Source organism: Hyperoodon ampullatus, assembly GCF_949752795.1.
Source record: "Hyperoodon ampullatus genome assembly, chromosome: 19".
Taxonomy (NCBI): Eukaryota; Metazoa; Chordata; class Mammalia; order Artiodactyla; family Ziphiidae; genus Hyperoodon; species Hyperoodon ampullatus.
In genome coordinates this window covers 41395499-41419360 of record NC_136932.1, presented here as the reverse complement: position 1 = coordinate 41419360, position 23862 = coordinate 41395499, and the positions used below count along the sequence as shown (strand labels likewise).

The following is a 23862-nucleotide window of genomic DNA, read 5'->3' as shown; positions in this document are numbered from 1 at the left end:
TAAGGGTATCCATAACAATGATATTTAATTTGTTGAGGGGGAGAGGGAATAAAGGGAGATCAGCAGGCAGGTGGTTTCAAAACTCAGAATCTAAATTAAGAGACAGATCTTCCTCTCCCTCCACTAAATGCACAGATAATTTTGAATAGAAAAGTTCAGAGGATTCCAGACTACAATATCCATTTAAGAACCCGAGAGGAAGGGATTGACCCCAGAATCTTTAGTCAATTCTCAAAAAATGTAATTTAATCTTGGTAATCTTAACTGAATATGGTAGCAGCAAATATCAGACTATACTCACTGACCAGTTACCTATAATGCAGATACATATACTCTATGTGGCCAACAGAGAATAAACACCTAGTGCAGAGCACACATCTTCCAGAAAGCCTTAATGAGGTCTTACTACTGAAGAGAAGACTATTCCAATGGATAATTAAAATGGCTTAATACTCTTCACTGACTCATGCCACCACCACCCCTAGCCCTTCTAGATCTTTTAGGTTCTTTCCCCAAATGTCCTGGCCTTTTCAAACATCTGGCTAGTTCCTATAATTATCCTTTAGTCTTAGTTTAGATATCAGTTCCTAAATGATCCTCTCACCAACTCTTCCTACTATATGAACCTCATATCTTATGGCAATTACAAATTTAACTGACTGTCTTCCCTGCTAAACAAATGTACTGGGCTTCCCTGGTGGCGCAGTAGTTAAGAATCCGTCTGCTAATGCAGGGGACACGAGTTCAAGCCCTGATCCAGGAAGATCCCACATGCCGCGGAGTAACTAAGCCCGTGCGCCACAACTACTGAGCCTGCCCTCTAGAGCCTGTGAGCCACAACTACTGAAGCCTGCGTGCCTAGAGCCGGTGATCTGCAACAAGAGGAGCCACCACAATGATAAGCCTGTGCACTGCAACATAGAGTAGCCCTGCTCGCCACAACTAGAGAAAGCCCGTGCACAGCAACAAAGACCCAACACAGCCAAAAATTAAAAAAATAAAAAATGTACTTCCTTTCAGAAGCAATTTCTCCAGTGTCTCCAAACCCAGTAATATTTAAAGTCAGCATTTAAATGTTTACCTTTAGGACAAGACTACCTCTGATGAAAAGCAAATTAGCCTTAGAAGTTTTTCGATCTCCTTTCTTATACACAAATGAGCAAATTTCTATCCCATATAGTATGGCTCAGCTAATTACCTAAGAACACTGTCAAGGCACCACCTTCAACACTTCAAAATGAATAACAAAGCATTTACAGAATGTCTGGTTTTGAGCAGTACTTCCTGCTGTACTCCCCAGATTAAACTATTTGTAAAAATGTGCACCCAGGGATTGAAAGAAGCAACTTATAATTAAATGGCAGGGCCACCGTTATTTATTTAAACCACTCTTAGATAATATAACCATATCATCTTCAAGATAATACTGCCTTCTCAATCTCTATAAAGAAAACCTTTCTATGTAGCTCACTGAGAAGTGGAATCAGATCATGAAGGAACCATTAAAAAGGAGACTGGGGCTTCCCTGGTGGCGCAGTGGTTGAGAGTCCGCCTGCCGATGCAGGGGACACGGGTTCGTGCCCCGGTCCGGGAAGATCCCACATGCCGCGGAGCGGCTGGGCCCGTGAGCCATGGCCGCTAAGCCTGCGCGTCCGGAGCCTGTGCTCCGCAACGGGAGAGGCCACAACAGTGAGAGGCCCATGTACCGCAAAAAAAAAAAAAAAAAAAGGAGACTGGCCAGACATTAATGTTTTTACTCCAATGTTAATTATTACCTGACCCATAAAGAAATCGTCTCCAAGGACCCTAAGAATGAGCCATATGGTAAATGGAAGTGTTATCAGTCAAGGTTCAGGGTGCAGAAAACAGAAAATACATTCAGTATTTTAATGAGAAGGAATTTAATGAGAAATTAGGTGCTTACAAAGTTATTCAAATGGCTAAAAGAATGAGTTAGGGAAAGAACTTCCAGTATGACAACCAGAGAGATAACAGAACTGATCTACCAGCAACCCTGGAGCCAAGAGTTCAAGAAGAGTACGGCAACAGTGATCCAGATTCAGAACATGAAATCAAGGAGAAATCACTACATCACTTCTATGCAACATTGTATGGCAAATCATGGCGAGTGTAGTAAGAAAATTAATTTAAAAGCATATAGATTAAAGAAATAAAACTGTGTTTATTTGCAGACTATAGCTGTGTATGTAAAAAATACTAAGGAAAATATAAAAAGGCTACTAGATCTAGTAATTCAGCAAGGCTGCACAGTACAAGGTCAAAATACCAAAAACATCAATTGTTAAATGTCCATCAACAGAGTAATGGATAAAGAAGATGTGGTACATATATACAGTGAAATATTACTCAGCCATAAAAAAGAACAAAATAATGCCATTTGCAGCAACATGGATGGACCTAGAGATTGTCATACTAACTGAAGTCAGACAGAGAAAGACAAATATATGATATCGCTTATATGTGGAATCTAAAAAGAAAAAATGGTACAAATGAACTTACTTACAAAAGAGAAATAGAGTCACAGATGTAGAAAACAAACTTTTGGTTGCCAGGGGAAGGGGGTGGTTGGGAACTGGGAGACTGGGATTGACTATATATATACACACTACTATATATAAAATAGATAACTAATAGCAACCTACTGTATAGCACAGGCTACTCTACTCATTGCTCTGTAATGACTATATGGGAAAAGAATCTAAAAAAGAGTGGATATATGTATATGTATAACTGATTCACTTTGCTGTACACCTGAAACACAACATTGTAAATCAACTACATTCCAATAAAAATTTAAAAGAAAGAAAAGAAAAAAAATCAATTGTATTTCTACATCAAATACTTCGGGATACACTTAACAAAGCAGATACAAAATCTATACAGCAAAAACTACAAACTTGCTAAAATTTAAAAAGACCTAAATAGGGACTTCCCTGGTGGTCCAGTGGCTAAGACTCCATGCTCCCAATGCAGGGGACCATGTTCGATCCCCGGTCAGGGAACTAGATCCCACATGCCACAACTAAGAGTTCACATGCCACAACTAAAAGATCCAGCATGTCACAACTAAAGATTCCGCATGCTGCAACTAAGACCCAGCACAGCCAAATAAATAAATATGTAAATATTTTTAAATAAATAAATAAAAAGACTTAAATAAATGGAGAAATATACCATATTAATGGAAGACTCAGTATTGTTAAGATGTCATTCCTCCTCAAATTAATCTATATATTCACTGTAATTCCACTCAAAATCACAGTAGGCTTTTTTGTAGAAACTGTGTCAAACTGACTTAAAAAGACCTCAAAAAGCCTACACGATTTTTAAAAGAAAAACAAAGTTAGAAGACTTACACTGCATGATTTTAGGACTTACTATACAGCAATAATCAAACTGTGATATCAGCATAAGGTACACATATAGATCAATGTAACTGAATACAGAGTCCCCAAAGACACCTACAATAGGTTGGTCAACAGATTTTCAACAGAAGTTCCAAAGTAATTCAGTAGAAAAAGTTTAGTGTCTTCAGCAAATGATGCTGGAACAATATGCTACAACCCAGATCAACCTTATTTTAAATTTATTTTTGGCTGTATTGGGTCTTCATTGCTGCACGCAGGCTTTCTCTAGTTGCGGCGAGTGGGGGCTACTCTTTGTTGCGGTGTGAGGGCTTCTTATTGCGGTGGCTTCTCTTGTCGTGGAGCATGGGCTCTAGGCACACGGGCTTCAGTAGTTGTGGCTCATGGGCTTAGTTGCTCCATGGCATAAGGGATCTTCCCGGACCAGAGCTCGAACCCATGTCCCCTGCATTGGCAGGCAGATTCTTAACCACTGCACCACCAAGGAAGCCCAACCCAGATCACTCTTAAAAACATTATGCCAAGTGAAAAAAGCCATAACAAAAGAACACATATTGTATGATCTCATTTTCATGAAATGTCCAGAAAAGGCAAGTTCATAGGGACAGAAAGCAGATTAGTAGTTGCCTGGGTGTGGGGCTGGGAAAGGGGAATGTCTCCTAATGGGCACAAGATTTCTTGCTGAGGTGATGGAAATGTTCTAAAATTACACTATGGGGGACTTCCCTGGTGGCACAGTGGATAAGACTCCGCACTCCCAATGCAGGGGTACAGGATTTGATCCCTGGTCAGGGATCTAGATCCCACATGCATGTGCAATTAAGAGTTCACATGCCACAACTAAGGAGCCGGCAAGCTGCAACTAAAAAGCCCACTTGCTGCCACTAAGACCCAGCACAACCAAATAAACAAAATTTTTTAATTATTAAAAAAATAAAATTACACTATGATGATGGCTGCACAACTCTAAACATACTGACTGTACACCTAAAATGAGTAGGTTTTATGATATGCAAATTAAGCCTCAATAAATCTGCCATAAAAAATATACTTTCATATGGGGGGGGAGGAAAAGCAGAGACTAAGTTCTTGGAAATTAGAAATAAAATTGCTGGGACTTCCCTGGTGGTGCAGTGGTTAAGAATCCCCCTGCCAATGCAGGGGACACGGGTTCGAGCCCTGGTCTGGGAAGATCCCACATGCCACGGTGCAACTCAGCCCGTGAGCCACGACTACTGAGCGCGCGTGCCACAACTACTGAAGCCCGAATGCCTAGGGCCTGTGCTCCGCAACAAGAGAAGCCACCACAATGAGAAGCCTGTGCACCACAACAAAGAGTAGCCCCCGCTCGCCACAACTAGAGAAAGCCTGTGCGCAGCAACGAAGACCCAACGCAGCCAAAAATAATTAATTAATTTAAAAAATCATCATATCGTTTCTTTAAAAAAAAAAAATAAAGAAAATTGCCAAGATGAAAACTAAAATGGCCAGTCTAAACAAACAAAAAAAAAACAGGCATGGCTGAAGACCAAGTCACTAATATGGAAAAAAAAAGTGTAGGAAATCTCCACAATATTGTAACAGAAGACAGAAAATGGACAACAGAGATAAGGAGAGAAAGAAAAGTGATCAAATACATGACTAGTAGAAGTTCCAAACACAATGTAGGGGAATGAAGAAGATGACAAAATAATAAAAGAAGGAAATTTCTGAGCTAAAGACAGACCTAAGCCTTCAGCCTAAAAGAGCCCATTGAGAGTCTAAAACAACGAATAAAAAAAGTTTACACTTGAGACATATATGGGTAAAATTTTATAACTGAGTATGAAGAATATCCTTTAGAACTTCAAAAATGTGTCTACACAGAAAGTAAAATTAGACTGACATGAGTAATTCTCCTTTACTGTCTTCTCATAAGGAATTCTGGACACGACAGACAATGAAACAATGACATCAAAGTTTCATGGGGAAAAGATTTTCAACCCAGAATTCAATTCTCAGAAAAGCTAACAATCAAATGTGAGGACAAAATAAAGGCGTTTTTCAATATGCAAGGACTCAAAATTTACCACCCACACACTCTTTATAAAATTTAAGAAATACTAGAAATAGGACAACATGGATTATGAGAAAATAGTTGCATATGAGCCAGAATAACTAAGTGAAGGTGAAGGAAGTAAGACTTTGTTTGATACTTAAAGATTCTCCTTCAATAGACACAGTTTCAATGATGAGAACTACACGGCCTATTTAGGTACAAAATCGTTATTTGGTATTACAATGAATACATTAACATAATTATATAAATGCTGTTTTCTGGCTCTTGAGACAAGACAAAACATTATTTCAGTTATAAAAAAGAATATAAATGTTATAAACCCTGATAATATAAAAACAATTAACAAAAGCTGCATGGGGGGGGAAATCACTGAACAGTAAGTGATCGAATTTTTTTAACTTTCATAGCAAAAACTCCTATGTAAGGTTGATAAATCATTTTAATAATTAAGCCAACCATCAGAAGAGATACAAATATATAACAAAAATCAGGAAAGGGAATTAGTGTTATGAAAGTCTTCATCTTTCACAGTGAGAAGTTAAAGTTATGAATTAAGAGCTATCATATAAATTATAATGGTAACCATAAGCATGAACTATAAATTCCCTTCTGGAGATGGAAAAGGAGGGGAGTGAATGGATGGGAGACTTACTTTTCATTTTATTCTCTTTGGTAGAACTTATATATTTGCCATGAATATGCAATATTTTTATAATTTAAAGAAGTGTTTTAATAAAAATTGAATTTTGCTTTAGCTATACAATGGAATACTGTGTTTGAAAAGAACAAAATAAGTTTCTACATACGAATACATAAAGATGTCTACACTATATTAAGTGAAAAATCGACATGCAGAACAATGCATTAGGATGGTACTATGTTTACAATAAAATGTGTGGTACAGCCACCGTGGAAGACAATTTGGCAGTTTCTTATCAAGTTAAACACAGTCTTGCCATACAATCGGCAATCATACTCCTAGGTATTTATTCAAGGTAACTGAAAACTTTACTTTCACACAAAAACCTGTATACAAATGTTTACAGCAGCTTTACTCATAATCACTAAAAATAGGAAACAACCAAGATATCCTTTAACATAGGAACAGATAAGTAAACTGTGGTACAATGGAATGTATACACTGGAAAGTATACAGTGGAATACTATTCAGTGATAAAAAGGAACAGGCTACTGATTTATGTAACAAATGTAGATGAATTTTAAATGCACATTGCTAAGTGAAAGAAGCCAGACCCTAAAAGCTACATATGACAAATTTAGGGAGAAGGCAAAATTGCAGAGACAGAAAATAGATCAGTGGTTGCAGGGACTGGTGGAGGAGGGAGTGGTCAACTGCAAGGGGGACACACGGGGGGATTAAAAATCGACAAGGATGGAATGAAGACTGACAAATGAATCTAACTGTATTACAAATGTATGACATAACCTCACTGAAGGGGTTGGGGGGGTGGGACGCTGACTTAAGTAAGGTTGGAAATCAATATTTGTAAACTGAAAAGATAAGGACAAAGAACTGTATATAAACACTGTATTCTAGTTGTAAACTTGTTTCCCACAAGGGTATGAGTTAAAAATTCTAAAACTGCTTTTAAACAACTGGTAGGGGCCAGGTTTCTCACTGTCAGAGAGGGAAGTTACAAGAAAACAAGAAGGGAAGACTAGAATGAACATTCTGCTACTTGATTAGAGTCAGAAACATCAGTATGAACCTAAGGGTAGCTTAATACATATACAGATGGATATTCAGAAACATTATAGATATGTATATACCTAAGTTAAAATACACATATTGCCTACTACTGTCCTATAAGGTAATGACACTCCAGTAGCAACGACTACTTTCAATGCTCAGATCTTGGTTTCTATATACTATTCTTGGAGAAACAGCTGACTCCAGGGCTGAGACACAGAAAATACAAGATAGGTCTGACACATCCTGTAGTCATCAGAAAATAAGGAAGTGCTTAAAAACTAAAAGGTTGACTGCATGTCAAAGCAGCATCAGAGCCAAGTTGAAAGAACTCTCAATGACCAAAGCTGGAACAATTTAGGGACAAAATGAATGACATAAGGAACAAAATAAATATATGATGATTAATTTATGTCAACTTTGCCGGGCCACAGTACCCAGATATGTCATCAAACATTACTCCAGATGTTTCTGTGACGGGATTTTTTTTTTTTTTTTTTTTTTGGTACGCGGGCCTCTCACTGCTGTGGCCTCTCCCATTGCGGAGCACAGGCTCTGGACGCGCAGTCCCAGCGGCCATGACCCACGGGCCCAGCCGCTCCGCGGCATGCGGGATCCTCCCAGACCAGGGCACGAACCCGTGTCCCCTGCATCGGCAGGCGGACTCCCAACCACCGCGCCACCAGGGAAGCCTTGTGAAGGGATTTTTTTTTTTTTAATGAGATTACAATTTAAATCAGCAGACTTTTAGTAAAGCAGATCACCCTCCATTATGTGAGTGGGCCTCATTCAATCAGCTGAAGGCCTTAATTTTTAAAAAGACTGACCTCCCCCGCAAGAGGAAATTCTGCCAGCACACTGCCTTAGGAATTGTACTACAACACTGACTCATCTCTAGGGTGCCAGGCTACCCTGCAGAATTTGGACTAGCCAGCCCCTACAATCACATGACATATAGATATATCTGTACATCCATCCTATTGGTTCTGTTTCTCTTCAGAACCCTGCCCAATACAGATTTTAACCCCCCAAATATAAAATATATAAGCCCATACTGAGTAAATGATTGAATTAACAAATAAATGGGAGAAGTGACAAGTCTTCCTTACAGATGAATTCCAAATGCTGTAGGTAGTATCCCCTTCAGTAGGTGGGGCCTAGTCCCTCCTTCCCACATGAGTATGGGCTGGACTTCGTTAAGTGAGTAGCTTACAAAGCTAAGGGTAGGAGAAGAGAAAAACAGTAACTTTACAGTGGAGAAACCTGATCACCACTGCCTTAACCAAGGGATCAAGGTTCACATCACCAGTGTTGTGGTGTGGTTATCGACTGGCATGTGATAAGAAGGCCACTTCACCTCTGTGGTATTCTTTCTGAAAACCCCAGTCTAATCAAGAGAAAAACATTAGACAACCCCAATTTGAGAGACATCCCACGAAATACCTGAGAGGTATTCCCCAAAATTGTAAGACACAAAAAACAAGGAAACTCTTGAGAAATTCTCCAAGAACAGACAAGACTTAGGACAACTAAATGCAATGTGATATCCCGGATGGGCACCTGGAACAGAAAAATGGACATTAGGTAAAAACTATGGAAATCTGGGACTTCCCTGGCGGTCCAGTGGTTAAGACTCCGAGCTTCCACTGCAAGGGGTGTGGGTTCGATACCTGGTCGGGGAACAAAGATTCCACATGCCATGCGGCACAGCCAATAACTAAATATGGAAATCTGAATAGAGTATGGACTTTAGTTAATAATAATCTATCGGGACTTCCCTGGTGGCGCAGTGGTTAAGAATCCGCCTGCCAATGCAGGGGACACGGGTTCGAGCCCTGGTCCAGGAAGATTCCATATGCCACGAAGCAACTAAGCCCGTATGCCACAACTACTGAGCCCGCGTTCTGCAACTACTGAAGCCTGTGTGCCTAGAGCCTGTGCTCCACAACAAGAGAAGCCACCGCAATGAGAAGCCCGCACACTGCAACGAAGAGTAGCTCCCACTCGCCGCAACTAGAGAAAGCCCACGCACAATAACGAAGGCCCAATGCAGCCAAAAAAAATAAGTTAAAAAAAAAAGATTCAAAAAAAAAAATACTGATTCATTAACTGTGACAGATGAACCATACTAATGTAAGATGTTAGTACAATAATGGGGAAACTGGGTGAGGGGAATATAGGGATTCTACTATCTTCAGAATTTTTCTATAAATCTAAAACTTTTTAAAAATTAAGTTTATTTAAAGAAAAAAAGGCCTATCACAGTGGCACTGCTTCCCCCAACAGCCATACCATATGCCTTAGACCCTGAAGAGGGCAGCGGGAAGCACAGCACCCTCACTGTGCCACTGCTGCACCTGCAAGAGTTAAGTAACCAAACTGGTTAATGACAGTTTTGTTCTTTTTCCACCAGGCAAATGCTAAGGGCAAAAGTTGCAGCAAAGGTATAATCCTAAGGGAGAGATGTAAAAACAACCAGAAGAGACATTGAAGATACAGTATTTCCCTGGGGAATTACCACACCACAGAGGTCCACAACAGTTTGAATAAAGCACAGTCCAAAGTCCTAGACTGCTAATGATGACAATATAAACCACCCTATGCACTACTAAATACAAAAAATAAATATTATCCTACTAGGTAAAAGAGTATTAAGGGAAGTCTCAGAGTAACACCCTTCTCTACATAAGCCTTGAAATAGACAGATATTTTACTTTTAGAATCCTACAGCGTAGAAGATGAGAAATAGACAAATTCAAAATATCAGGTGAGGCCACAAGCAATAGTGGTTACCCTTCCAAAAGTCACAAAGTTTTCAGAATTTAACAGTGTACTATTGTATAAAAAGCAGTAGTTTTGGTAATAAGATGACCTGAGTTTAAAATCAAGTTTAAGGGCTTCCCTGGTGGCACAGTGGTTAAGAATCCGCCTGCCAACACAAGGGATACCAGTTCGAGCTCTGGTCCAGGAAGATCCCACATGCCGCAGAGCAACTAAGCCCGTGCGCCACAACTACTGAGCCTGTGCTCTAGAGCCCGCAAGCCACAACTACTGAACCCACAAGCCTAGAGCCCGTGCTCTGCAACAAGAGAAGCCACCACAGTGAGAAGCCCGCGCACCGCAATGAAGAGTAGCCCCCGCTCGCCGCAACTAGAGAAAGCCTGCGCACAGCAACGAAGACCCAACACAGCCAAAAAAATAATTTTTAAAAGCTTAAAAAAAATTGTAATAAATTCAATAAAGACTTTAAAAGTGGTCCACATCAGAAAAAAAAAAAAGCGTTCTTCCTTTCAGAATTTCAATTTACAAAAAAGGCAAAATGCAATGAAAAAAATAATCAAATGTTAAGAAGCTACAAAGGGATGGCTGATGTTTGTATCGTGTTTTATCTTTTCCAAATCTACAATAAACATGTTCATTTGTAATTAGGAAAGTTGTATTTTAAAACATACACATTCCATTTTCCTTTAGAATACCTTGATTTAGGGTTACCTGACATCTATTTTAAGAACTTTTAACTCACCCTCAAAAACATAAGAAAAAAAAACAACAACAAACATAAGAAAACCAAAGAACATATGACCCCACAGACACCCTGGGACCCAAGTAGGAAAGGAATAATTGGATTGACACATTTTTACAGTCTCTATACAGACCTAATTTAAATACTGTTAACAGGCTCAGAGAGTAATGAAATCTAGCTGTCTTGGTTCTGCTATTGTGAATAAGCCAAACTGAGTTTCCTCCTGTGAAAAATGTGGTTAACCACCTTGGTAGGAAACCTAAGATAGCTAAGGTTGAGGACCAGAAAGAAACTTTGAAGACATTAAAAAAAAAAAAGAAAGAAAGAAAGAAAAAAAAGTAAAAAAAAGGGACTTCCCTGGTGGCACAGTGGTTAAGAATTTGCCTGCCAATGCATGGGACACAGGTTCGAGCCCTGGTCCGGAAAGATCCCACATGCCGTGGAGCAACTAAGCCCGTGCGCCACAACTACTGAGCCTGCGCTCTAGAACCCATGAGCCACAACTACTGAGCCCATGTGCCACAACTACTGAAGCCCACACACCTAGAGCCCATGCTCTGCAACAAGAGAAGCCGCTGCAATGAGAAGCCCGCGTACCATAACGAAGAGTAGCCCCCGCTCACTACAACTAGAGAAAAGCCCACACGCAGCAATGAAGACCCGATGCAGCCAAAAATAAATTAATTTATTTTTTTTAAGTAGAAAAAGCTTTAAAAGGTGGGGGGAGAAAACCTTTAATTTTTGAGGTAATTTATAAAGAGTTAACTAGTCATAGTAAAGTTGTCCATTAGAGAAACTGCTTTGAGAGAAAAATAAGGACCTTGCTGAGACACTGAAGGTGCCCAACAAGTATCATTTGGTCAGCTATACTGTAAATAAGTGAAGGGGGGTGTGGTATAAGGGCAAGAATGTCTACACTACTGTGATGAAGTATATATATTCTAATTATCAACCAATATTTATTTATAAAAGTCTACGCTCCCCACTAGAAGGGGAAGCCAGGAATTGTATCATGAATCTTTGTTATCCCCAGGGGCTGGCATATAGAAGGAATTAAATGTTTACTGAATCGAAGTATTCTAATTGTTTCACTTTCTACCTTAAAAGGTTCAGTTCACATGTGCTTAAATCCTGTGGGGGGGGGTCTAGAATGGTAATTTTAATCCATTCAATAAGTATTTACAGGTTGCTTGCTGTTTCAGTCACCCTTCTAGGCATCTGTGATATGTCAGTTAATAAACAAAACCAAAAATCTCTGTCCTTATGGAGAGACCGTAGTCAAATATCATTCTCCACTCTGCCCAAAGCAATGCTGAAGTGTGGTCCCTTAACTGGTGCCAATCCACCAAACTGTTAATGGTCCGTAATCACCAGCCAAAGGAAGCATTTCGAAACTCAGATAGCAATTTGATAGTCATTTTATATGATGAACCTAATATTATAAATATGGGCTCGAATCTGTATTTCATTTTTCTAATAATTCATTTTTATTGCTTTAAAAAATATTACATAATGAATTGAACTTTTTAAAATATTTATTTATTTGGCTGTGTCGGGTCTTCATTGCCGCACATGGGATCTTTTAGTTGCGGTATTCAAACTCTTAGTTATGGCATGTGGGATCCAGTTCCCTGACCAGGGAATCGAACCCAGGCCCCCTACATTGGGAGCATGGAGTCTTAGCCACTGGACCACCAGGGAAGTCCCTGGAAAATTTTTTTAAATTGGTCTTTCACCACAGATAACGAGAAGCACTGGTCCCACATACTTTGGATCACATCACTTCCCCCCTCCTCAGTGACTCTATTCTTCAGTATCTTTATGGTATTCCACAAATAAAACCAACCTTTCCAAATATTATTTTCCCACTAGTTCAGTTTATCATATACTCCAACCACATTGAATTGTTTTCAGAACAAGCTTTCTGTCTTGCTTGTTCTTTTCCCTCAGCCTTAAATACTTTCCTATTTTATGTGATCAAATTTTACATATCCTTTAAAAGTCAAGCACAAATGCCACCAACTCCTCAAAAGCCCTCCAGGTAGAAGCAAGCTTTCCCTGACTTTCTCTGATACAGTATTTTAAAGCAGCCCTCTGAGGATTTTCTACAGACTACCGAGTTCCTAGAATACAAGAATAACTTATTCATTTGGCATCCCTATATACTATACAAAACAGGCATCAAATTTGCTGAATGATGTAAGAGACAGTATTATATGTGCATAAATGAGCTTCACTCAAGAGATCAGAAAAACCTCCAAAATTATACCCAAAACTGTATGCATTTTTCTCAGGAGAAGGTCTTTAATGCTTACTAAATTCTCAAAGGAGTCTAAGAAGCCCCCAAATGTTAAAGAAACTACTGATATGGAAAGGGCTTGGGTTTCATCGGCAGACAGATATATTTCTGCCAGCCAGCTCCATCAGGGTTAGCTTGGCGAAATACCAGATATAATATAAACCTTAATTTCCTTATCTCAAAAAGGTGATAATATTTACTCCAAACATTTGCTGTAAGAACTGAATGTGACCACATATGGAAAGTCTAGGATCAGGAAGAGTAACCTGTCTCCTTCCTGCCCTCTTCCCTCTTTTACATGTTAGTGAAGTAAGCAGACTTAAGTTCTGCTTAAGAACTTACATTTACAAAAATTTACAGAATTTTTTAAATTACAAATTACTGCCATCCCTTGAAAGTTGTGCCCAGACTACTTTCTTGGAAATCTTCAACAGGGTTATTTGTCTTTCATAAATACCTATTTGTCTTAAATCTGTCAACTTTAGACTTCTGTCATGCTAAGTAATTCTAATTACTGTTTTTTCTACACTGCTAAATGCAAAGTTTTTTTTTTAATATATAAGTTAATGCTCTTAAAAGAACTGACATCTTGAGCTTCCCTGGTGGCGCAGTGGTTGAGAGTCCGCCTGCCGATGCAGGGGACACGGGTTCGTGCCCTGGTCCGGGAGGATCCCACATGCCGCGGAGCAGCTGGGCTTGTGAGCCATGGCCACTGAGCCTGCGTGTACGGAGCCTGTGCTCCGCAGCGGGAGAGGCCACAACAGTGAGAGGCCCGCGTACCGCAAAACAAACAAACAAAAAATGAACTGACGTCTTGATTCTGCTGTATCCAAAACAGTCCTTTTCCTATGAAGCCTTCCCTGACTTCACTGTACTCTCCCATAATTAATCACTCCTTCCTCAGTGCTACCTTCTGCTCCTTCCACATGTATGTTTTATACTTATACTGCATTATACTTATACTACAATATGTACTTATGTTGCATTATAACTTTGTTTACATGTCCATCAACGCCTACAAAATGTAGCACCTCAAGGCAGGAATACCATATCAATTATCTTTGCATTCACCCAGCATTTCTCAATGCAACTGAAGAGCCCAATAAGTGAGCTTTTGTACTGATCCTCTCTTCCATTTTCCAAACGACAACACAAGAAGTTTACAGGAGGATTATTATAAGATGGAATTTCTACCTCAAACTACAGATTTCTCAATTCCAACTTCCTATTCCTTGAAAGTGTTGTTATGGTAATTATATTGCTATGTTTGTAACTATGAATAGTAAGTTTAAAAAGGAGTTCTCTACATGAAAAAAGACTGATAAAAATGCTCTGGTTACAAGTGATTTTTTAAAATTTTTTATTTTAATACACAGATTTATAGGGCAATGGGAAAAATAGAACAGAAAGATCTCCTATACCCTTTACCCAGTTTCTCTCAATGCTAACATCCTGCCTGCATCACTACTGTATAATAGCGAACCCAAGAAATTGACATTGGTACAATCCACACACTTTATTCTTATTGTATCACTCTTATTTGTGTGTGTGTATAGCTCTATGCAATTTTATCACATTTGCAGATTTGTGCAACCACTATAAGAAAGAAACAGTTCCATAACCACAAAGATCCTTTATGCAGCTGCCTTATAGCAACACACTATTACCATCCTTAATCCCTAAAAACCACTAATCTATTCTCCATCTCTACAATTTTGTCATTTCAAGAATTTTATAAGGGTGTTAAGACCATTCAATGGGGAAAGGGAAGTCTCTTCAACAAATGGTGTTGGGAAAACTGGGTATTCATACAGAAAAGAATGAAGTTGAACCCTTATCTTACACGACATACAAAAATTTACCCACAACGGATTAAAGACCTAACGTGAGACCTAAACTATAAAACTACTAGAGAAGCTTCGTGATATTGGACTTAGCACTGATTTCTTGGATGTGACACCAAAAGCACAGGCAGCAAAAGCAAAAACAGACACCTGGAACTACATCAAACTTAAAAACTTTTACGCAAAGGACATAATCAGAGTTAAAAGGCAACCTATGGAAAGGGAGAAAATATTTGTATCAGATAAAAGGTTAATATCCATAGTATATAAAGAATGTATACAACTTAACAACAAAAAATCAAATAACCTGATTTTAAAAATAGGTAAAGGACTTGAATCAACATTTTGCCAAAGGTGATCTACCAAGGCCAACGAAGATGGGAAATGTTGCTTAATGTCAGTAATAATCAGACAAATGCAAATCAAAACCATATCACCTCACATCAATCAGGATGGCTACAATTAAAAAAACAAGTGTTGGAGAACAAGTGGAGAAACTGGAGCCCTGTACACTGTTGGTGGGATTGTAAAATGGTGCTACTGCTATGGAAAACAGTATGGAGGTCGCTCAAAAACATTAAAAATAAAACTTCTCAATACAGATGCACTACTCTGGTGGAGGATGTTGATACTGGGGGAAGCTAAGCTTGTGTGGGGGTAGGGGGTACTATGGGAAATCTCTGTATCTTTCACTCAGTTTTGCTGTGAATTTAAAACTGCTTGAAAGGGAATTCCCAGGTGGGTCCAATGGTTAGGACTTGGCACTTTCACTGCTGGGGCCCAGGTTCAATGCCTGGTCAGGGAACTAAGATCCGACAAGCCATGCCGCGTGGCCAAAAAATAAAATAAAATTAAATAATAAAGTTAAAAATAAAACGGCTCTAAAAATAAGGTTTATTTTTAAAAAACAGAACTACCATATGACCCAGTAATCCCACTTCTGGGTATATACCCAAAAGAATTGAAAGCAGGATTTTGAAGAGGTATCTGCACATCCATGTTCATAGCAGCAATAATCACAATAGCTAACAGGTGAAAGCAACCCAAATGCATCTACAGATGAATGGATTAACAAACTGTGGTATATACAGACAATGGAGTATTATTCAGCCTTAAAAGGAAGGAAATCCTGTCATATGCTACAACATACGTTACACTAATGAGCCAGTCATAAAAAGACAAAATACTGTATGCATTTACTTATATGAGTCAAATGCAGAGAAACAGTAAAACAGTTGTTAGCAGCAGCTAGGTCAAGGGGGAAAGGGAGAGTTGTTTAATGGGTATAGAGCTTCAGTTTTTCAAGATGAAAGAGTTGGAGATCTGTTTCACAACAATGTGAATATACTTAACGCTACTGAACCATACACTTAAAAATGGTTAAGATGGTCAATTTTATGTTTTTTACCACACAGAAAAAAGAATTTTATATAAATGGAATCACAGAACATGCAACATTTTGAGATTAACTTTTCATTCAGCATAATTCCCTTGATATCATCTAAGTTGTTCTGTGTATCAATGGTATATTTCTTTTTATTGCTGAGTAGTATATTCCATGGTATGGATGTACCACAGTTTACTCACCCATTGAAGGACATCTGGGTTGTTTCCAGTTTGCAGTTATTACTAATAAAGCTACTATGAACATTTGCATGTAAGTTTTTATGAGGATATAAGTTTTCATTTCTCTAAAATAAATGCCCAAATGTGTACTTGATGGGTTGTATGGTAAGTGTATATTTAGTTTAACAAGAAACTGCAAACTGCTTCCACACTGGCTGTACCATTTTACATTCCTTCTAGCAATGTATGAGAGATGAAGTTTTTCTGCCTCCCCTGGCCAGCATCTGGTGTTAATTTCTTTTAATTTAACTATTCTATATAGGTATGTGGTGATATCTTACTGTGGTTTCAATTTTCATTTCCCTGGTGTTTAATGGTGTTGAACAACTTTTTATTTGCTTATTTGCTATCTGAAATGTCATTCGTGTCTTTTGCTCATTTTCTAAGCAGGCTGTTTTCTTTTACTGTTGAGTTTTGAAGAGTTCTTTATATTTTCTAGATCAGTCTTTTGTCAGGTAGTTTGCAATTTTGTTCTTCCAGTTTACAGCTTGTCTTTTCATTTGCCTTTCAGATACAAAAGTTTTTTATTTTGATGATGTCCAGTTTACCAATATTTCCTTTTATAGATCATGCTTTTGGCGCCATGTCTACTTTGCCTAGAATTACTTTGTCTTGAAATAGAAACTCTAATTAAAATACACCTTTATATGGGCCTCCCTGGTGGCGCAGTGGTTGAGAGTCCGCCTGCCGATGCAGGGGATACGGGTTCGTGCCCCGGTCTGGGAGGATCCCATATGCCGCGGAGCGGCTGGGCCCGTGAGCCATGGCTGCTGGGCCTGCGCGTCCGGAGCCTGTGCTCCGCGGCGGGAGGGGCCGCAGCGGTGGGAGGCCCGCGTGCCACAAAAAAAAAAAAAAAAAAAAAAAATACACCTTATATAAGAAATTGATAATATAATTAAAGTGTAAGTACATTCAAAAGCGAATCAAAAGTGTCTTCTAATATAAAGGACATTTTTAGGTTTTGTTGTTTATACTTTTAACAGATCCCTAACCAATGGACAAGAAAAGCGAAGAAAAGCAGAGAAGGAAGAGTAGCAGTTTTTCTAAGTTATTAGACATTAATATAGAACATCAATAAAAGGTAAACATTTCCACTTACAAAAATTAAGTTTTCAAAAATATTCTAGAACTTAACATCATAAAGAGAAGTACACATCTCTACAGCAACTGCAATAAACTACAGAATTTTTTCCTAGCTGTTTCTTTGAGGGCCAGAATCTATCAATGGAACAGCACTGATAAAAATTTCTGATTTAGGGAATTTCCTGGCTGTCCAGTGGTTAGCATCCACACTTTCACTGCGAGGGTGCAGGTTCAACCTCTGGTCAGGGAAGTAAGATCCCGCAAGCCGCGTGGCACAGCCAAAAAAAAAAATTCTGATTTACTTGAATTAGCCTAATACTATCTTGCACTAGGTGAAAAAAATTTTAATTCTCTGTTTTAACATGTATATATCTTATATCCTAAAGACCCATTTTATTCTTATTCCCTCATTTATCTGTTCATACCAATAATTCATGTTCGTTACCAAAATTTGCAAAATATTTGCTTTTTTTATTTGTACTTTTCTGTGGCTGAAATGCCTTCAACCAAATATAACTATACTGGGCTTCCCTGGTGGCGCAGCGGTAGAGAGTCCGCCTGCCGATGCAGGGGACACGGGTTCGTGCCCCGGTCCGGGAAGATCCCACATGCCGCGGAGCAGCTGGGCCCGTGAGCCATGGCCACTGAGACTGCACGTCAGGCTCCGCAACGGGAGAGGCCACAACAGTGAGAGGCCCGCGTACCACAAAAAAAAAACAAAACACAAATATAACTATACTATGTTTACTTGGCCAGACTGGTTCCATAGCATATACTATGCTTTCCTCTCTGAAAAGTTACTTCCTATAAACCAGTCAAGGATGGCATTAAACAGACTTTTGCAGGTCATCTAGTGTTTTAAATTCTAACAAAAATATTTCTCAATAATTTAGAAATGCAAAAATCCTTCATCCTAAATTGAAGTGAGTCCATTAAAATAAAAGAATGCTTAGCATTTTACTTGCTTGAAGCAAGAGCGCATCCACACTACAATTTACAATAAATTAGCATGACCTCCTCAAAGAAACTTGCACTAAAGTAAACAAGATCAAATAACCCAGGGATTGAAAGTCTTCTTGATATATACACTCTTCACCTGAAAAGTCAAAAAGCGACAGTAATATAGTAGTAGTGAATGGATTTTCAGATTTTCCTCACTCGATATCACTCTATTAATAATGAAGGCATCTCATGTCACATTTATATGCACACATATCACCAAATATAATGTGTATTAACTCATAAGCTATATAATAAAACCATATACTTTGGCACTACTTTACAGTAAGTACAGATTATACTAATATACTAATATGTACAAATTAGAGTTTACTTCAGTATTTTAATATATTAAGCAGTACTTGAGAAAGTGAGGTCTTCCATTACAAAAGACGAGTACGTTTCATTTTGACTTTATACAAAATTAAACTACAATTTCTTATAAACAACTAAATTTCATTATATATCAAAAATATTCACAGGAACACAAATTATAACTTAAAACATTGACTCCCTAATGTTAAGAAAATTCACTTACTCACTAAAAAATTAAAGACTTTTTTCCCAGCTTTACCGAGATAAAATTGACATATAACATTGCGTGTTTAAGGTATACACGATTCAATATATGTACATATTTTTAAATAAGATTCTGTAACATAACATCAGATGCATAATTCCTTGATGCTTCCTCCACTACAGGGATTACAAATCACCCAACACCCCTCTCTCAACCACAATGTCTGTTTCATTTATACTTTTTTTCTGACAGCATATAGTAGCTGCATTATTTCTATAATAGTGTAATGATTTCTGGATATAAAAATTCCCAAACTCTATTAAACAATTAGTAGTTTGATGAAATATAAACTTACTTTTAGACTTTTCTTCCATTTCTAAATATGTGGGTAAACAACATTAATATACAAATATTAATACTCTGCTCATCACCTAGAATCTTCTACCACTAGGGTATCCCTGTCAATAATCAATTACTCTATTTCTGCTACTTTAAGATTATTAATGAAATTTTATGTCAGAATGCCAATACATTCTAGAAAGGCCAATGAGAAATATTAAAAATTGGGCTTTCTTTGGCCCCATCTGGACATGTAGACTAATACTCCGTGAAGGTGAGGCCAGGAATCTGTATTTTTAACATACTCCCAAGTGATTTTATTGCACATAAATCTGAGAAACACACATAACTAACTCATCACAACCTACTTACATGGGTAGACAAGGAGACAAAGATTTGGGAATGTTGCAGATTACTTTAAAATAGGCAGTCAAGGGGCTTCCCTGGTGGCGCAGTGGTTGAGAGTCCGCTTGCCGATGCAGGGGACACGGGCTCGTGCCCCGGTCCGGGAAGATCCCACATGCCACGGAGTGGCTGGGCCCGTGAGCCATGGCGGCTGAGCCTGCGCATCCGGAGCCTGTGCTCCGCAGCGGGAGAGGCCACAACAGTGAGAGGCCCACGTACCGCAAAAAAAAAAAAAAGTGCAATCAAAATTTCTACAGTAAAAGGAGTTCAATTGTTTTATTGTTACTGCTTAAGAGATTCTTCTTGCTAGTTCTGGGATGACAGGTACCTATGAGAAAGCAACTACTGTGTTGTCAATGTTAAAAAAAAACTCAAGTGATCTTAAAAAAAAAATCCTCATTCTTTATAAATGTTTGTCATAAAGTAAAAGTTAGTATGGTTAGAGTAGGGAATAAGTCCAATTAGTCCAATTTATTTTCTCAGAGTTAAATGCTAACACAAAAAAGCTTAGCGCTACTTTCAATCTATGACATTCTGCAGAACGTTGGTCGTAAAGTGACAATGGCTAAAACACCTTTTTATGATTACCTTAAGAATATCACTTAGATTTTTTTTTTTTTTTTTTTGTGATACGCAGGCCTCTCACTGTTGTGGCCTCTCCCATTGCGGAGCACAGGCTCTGGACGCGCAGGCTCAGCAGCCATGGCTCACGGGCCCAGCCGCTCCGCGGCATGTGGGATCTTCCCTGACCGGGGCACGAACCCGTGTCCCCTGCATCGGCAGGTGGACTCTCAACCACTGCGCCACCAGGGAAGCCCTCACTTAGATTTTAATGTGCATTATTTCGTACATAAAATTTTATTAAGATGAGAACATTTCCCCAATCATTTTGGTAGGTACTGGATAAATTAAGCTCGAATATTTAAATTTATAAAACCATATTTCACAATTGTGTTAAACTGTTGCTCCCTGGAAGACAATATAGCCAATTAAAAACAATGAAGTCTCTGAAGAACATAGGGGTAAGACAGGAATAAAGACACAGACCTACTAGAGAATGGACTTGAGGATATGGGGAGGGGGAAGGGTAAGCTGTGACAAAGTGAAAGAGCGGCATGGACATATATACACTACCAAACGTAAGGTAGATAGCTAGTGGGAAGCAGCCGCATAGCACAGGGAGATCAGCTCGGTGCTTTGTGACCGCCTGGAGGGGTGGGATAGGGAGGGTGGGAGGGAGACGCAAAAGGGAGGGGATATGGGAACATATGTATATGTATAACTGATTAAATTTGTTATAAAGCTAAATAAATAAATAACAAAAAAACAATGAAGTCTCTAATAAGAAGGTCCTGAATATGAATCTAGCAGCACCACTTACTACCTGTGTGACCTTGGGCAAGTTACTGATACTCTCTTAGCCTCAATTTCCTTATTAGGAGGATTAAATGAGATAATATATGTAAAGCTCTCAGCGAAATGCTTGGTAGATGCTATGCTAGTCCTTAGTAAACGTTAGCCCATATAAACATATGTATAAACATATATAGCTATATAAACATATACAGTACAAGAAGCCACACAAGAAATTATCGATGATGGCTGCTTCCAAGAAAAGCAGCCTGGGTCGGGATGGAAAGACTAAAACTTTTTTATACTCTTTGTATTTTTAACCACTGCTTACAACACCTTTTCAAAAAAAAATTAAATTATCTCTTGTGCTGTGGGATTTCTTAGTGTTTAGCATTATGCACTGCAAAAACTGAACTGTGACTGCTGAATTCGCAAAGAAGTAAGTCATAGTCTAATAATACCCACAAAGAAATACACAACCTATCTGATTTCATGAATCTGTTAGGTGTTCTTACTTGCTTCACAATAGCCATTATGGTCTTAACTAAAACACCTTAAACCAGAGTTTTCAACCTCGCATGACTATGTCCCTCAGGGGACATCTGGCAACAGAGACATTTTTGGTTGTCACAACTGAGGAGGTGTACTACTGGCATCTGGTGGGTAGGGGCCAAGAATGCTGCTGAACATTCTATTATGCATAGTATAGGCCTTTACAACAATAATCAGCCCAAAATATCAGTGGTGCTGAGGCTGAGAAACTCTGCAACCCAAGGAACCATTCTGCTTCACTCAGAAAGTAACCAGGTTCTTCATTACAGTTACCAACAAAACACAACACAGACACAATAAATTCTCCCCTCAAATAATGAAGTAAAATCCTTCAGGACTGGCAGACTAGGGGCTCAATAAATGTAACTACTGTTAGCCACTGTTGTTGTTAAGTTTCTGAAATTCTAGCAGCTAGAATGGCTTAGGTTTGTGTGTCTACTCAGTTCAATACATTTCAAGATTTTCAAAGCATTTATTATCAAGCCTTCCAAAAGTTCACTCTAAATTATTTCAACAGACTACAGTTTACCATTCTTTCCTGTTTTCAAATGATATCTGAAAAACCAAAAAGCTCAAACAATGTACTACTAACGACTAAAATACAACAGGGCCTTTATTTCAGTATGTAGTTTTATCAAGTCTTCCCAATAAACTTGATATTTTCACATTTTCCTTAATACACTGGCCTTGGCCTGTTTTATACATTTTGAGCATGTTAATAAACTTCAAAAATTTGAGAAAAGATTAACAACAGTCCATTGTGTCTGATCAAAAAGACAAGAAAATTAATCAGCAGCTAAGTAACTTTATAATGAGGCATGAAAAATTACAAACTAAATCATTCTGTCCTCCAAACTTAAAGCATATCTTGGTGTGCCTTATCAAAAAGTCAACCATTAAGAAAGAGCTTTGGGAAATGTCTTATCAATATTTGGGATTAATCTTGTAAAAGAGTGCAAAACTGAACCAAGTGGCTATCAAAATTTACAGCCTGTTCACAAATAGGATGGAAAGAATTTTGAAATACTGCTACTGGTAACACTATTAGTCATACTTTACATTCTTAGTAACTGCTTAACTTCTTTTACACCTTTAAAATATGTATCTTTCCCATTATGAAAGAGTTGAGTACTGTTTTAATACTGATTTAGTATTTTAATACTGTTTAACAGTCCACCACATAATTAAAACTTACTCTGATTTAAAGTATTCTTAGGGAGAAAAAAGAACATCTTGATTCCTTCCTCCAAAACAAAACAAACCAGAAAAATACACAGAAGAGTAACGTGTGTTTGCAAATATAAGATGCAATGAAGTTACTCTTTCACTGCTTGCCCAATATATTTGCGATGGACACAGGTATCACTAGAAATTCTCCATTCACTCCGTCACTCCCCCTGAGCATTTAGAACTTTAGTACTTGTCCAAACCTGCTTGCTCATGCTCTAATAATAAACCTAATTATACAACCTGTAACAGCCCCTGCCAACCTTTTCCTTAATAAGCCATAAAGGTGATTTAACTAACACCTCAACCTAAGTCTTAGTAAACCTATTTCAAAAATAGATGTCTTCATTCCTGCCTCTGGGTTCTGCCGAGGGCTCAGGGCCGCTGGCTGTGGCGTGGGGAGGTGAAGATCCGTCAGAACTGAGAATGACACAGGCTGGGCGTGGGGCAGCAGTGGTAACTGCTGGTTCATTTCTCTTTAAATCTGGCAGCACGTGGGGCGGCATTGTGAAGCCACCGACCCGCCTCCCCCCTTCCACTCCGCACACGTACGTCCCCGTCCCCACTGCGCATGCTCCGCTCACACAGTCCTAGCAGAGTCGGAGCCAACCCCCTAAAAAGTCAACCTGGAAGCCGCAAACGGCCGGAGGCCGGGACAATGGGGGAGGGGGGACGCAGGCACCTCTGGGGAGGCAGGCCGGCCACCGCCCCAAGCCAGAGCCCGCGGGCCTCAGCCCCGGGGACCTGCAGGCCTGCTCAGGAGCCGGAGTCGCTCGGAGCACAAAGCCCCGAGCCGGCCAGCGAGCGGCTCTCGGCTCGGCCCGCTTCTACCCTCCCCCAGCCGGGCGGCGCAGCCGGAGCCCGTGCCAGGCGGAGGCAGGCGAGGCGGCGTCCCGCGCCCCGCAGGGTTCTCAGACCCCGCGCGCCCGCGACGAG

The 23862-nt window shown here is 39.2% G+C and overlaps 1 protein-coding gene across 1 annotated transcript in view; it reads right to left on the bottom strand.

Annotated features, from left to right (window-relative positions):
• The window catches only part of UBE2G1 (ubiquitin conjugating enzyme E2 G1), a gene marked incomplete at its 5' end in the record, with an annotated part of 96323 nt that overhangs the window by 71813 nt on the left and 648 nt on the right, over nucleotides 1-23862 (bottom strand). The window lies entirely within an intron of this gene.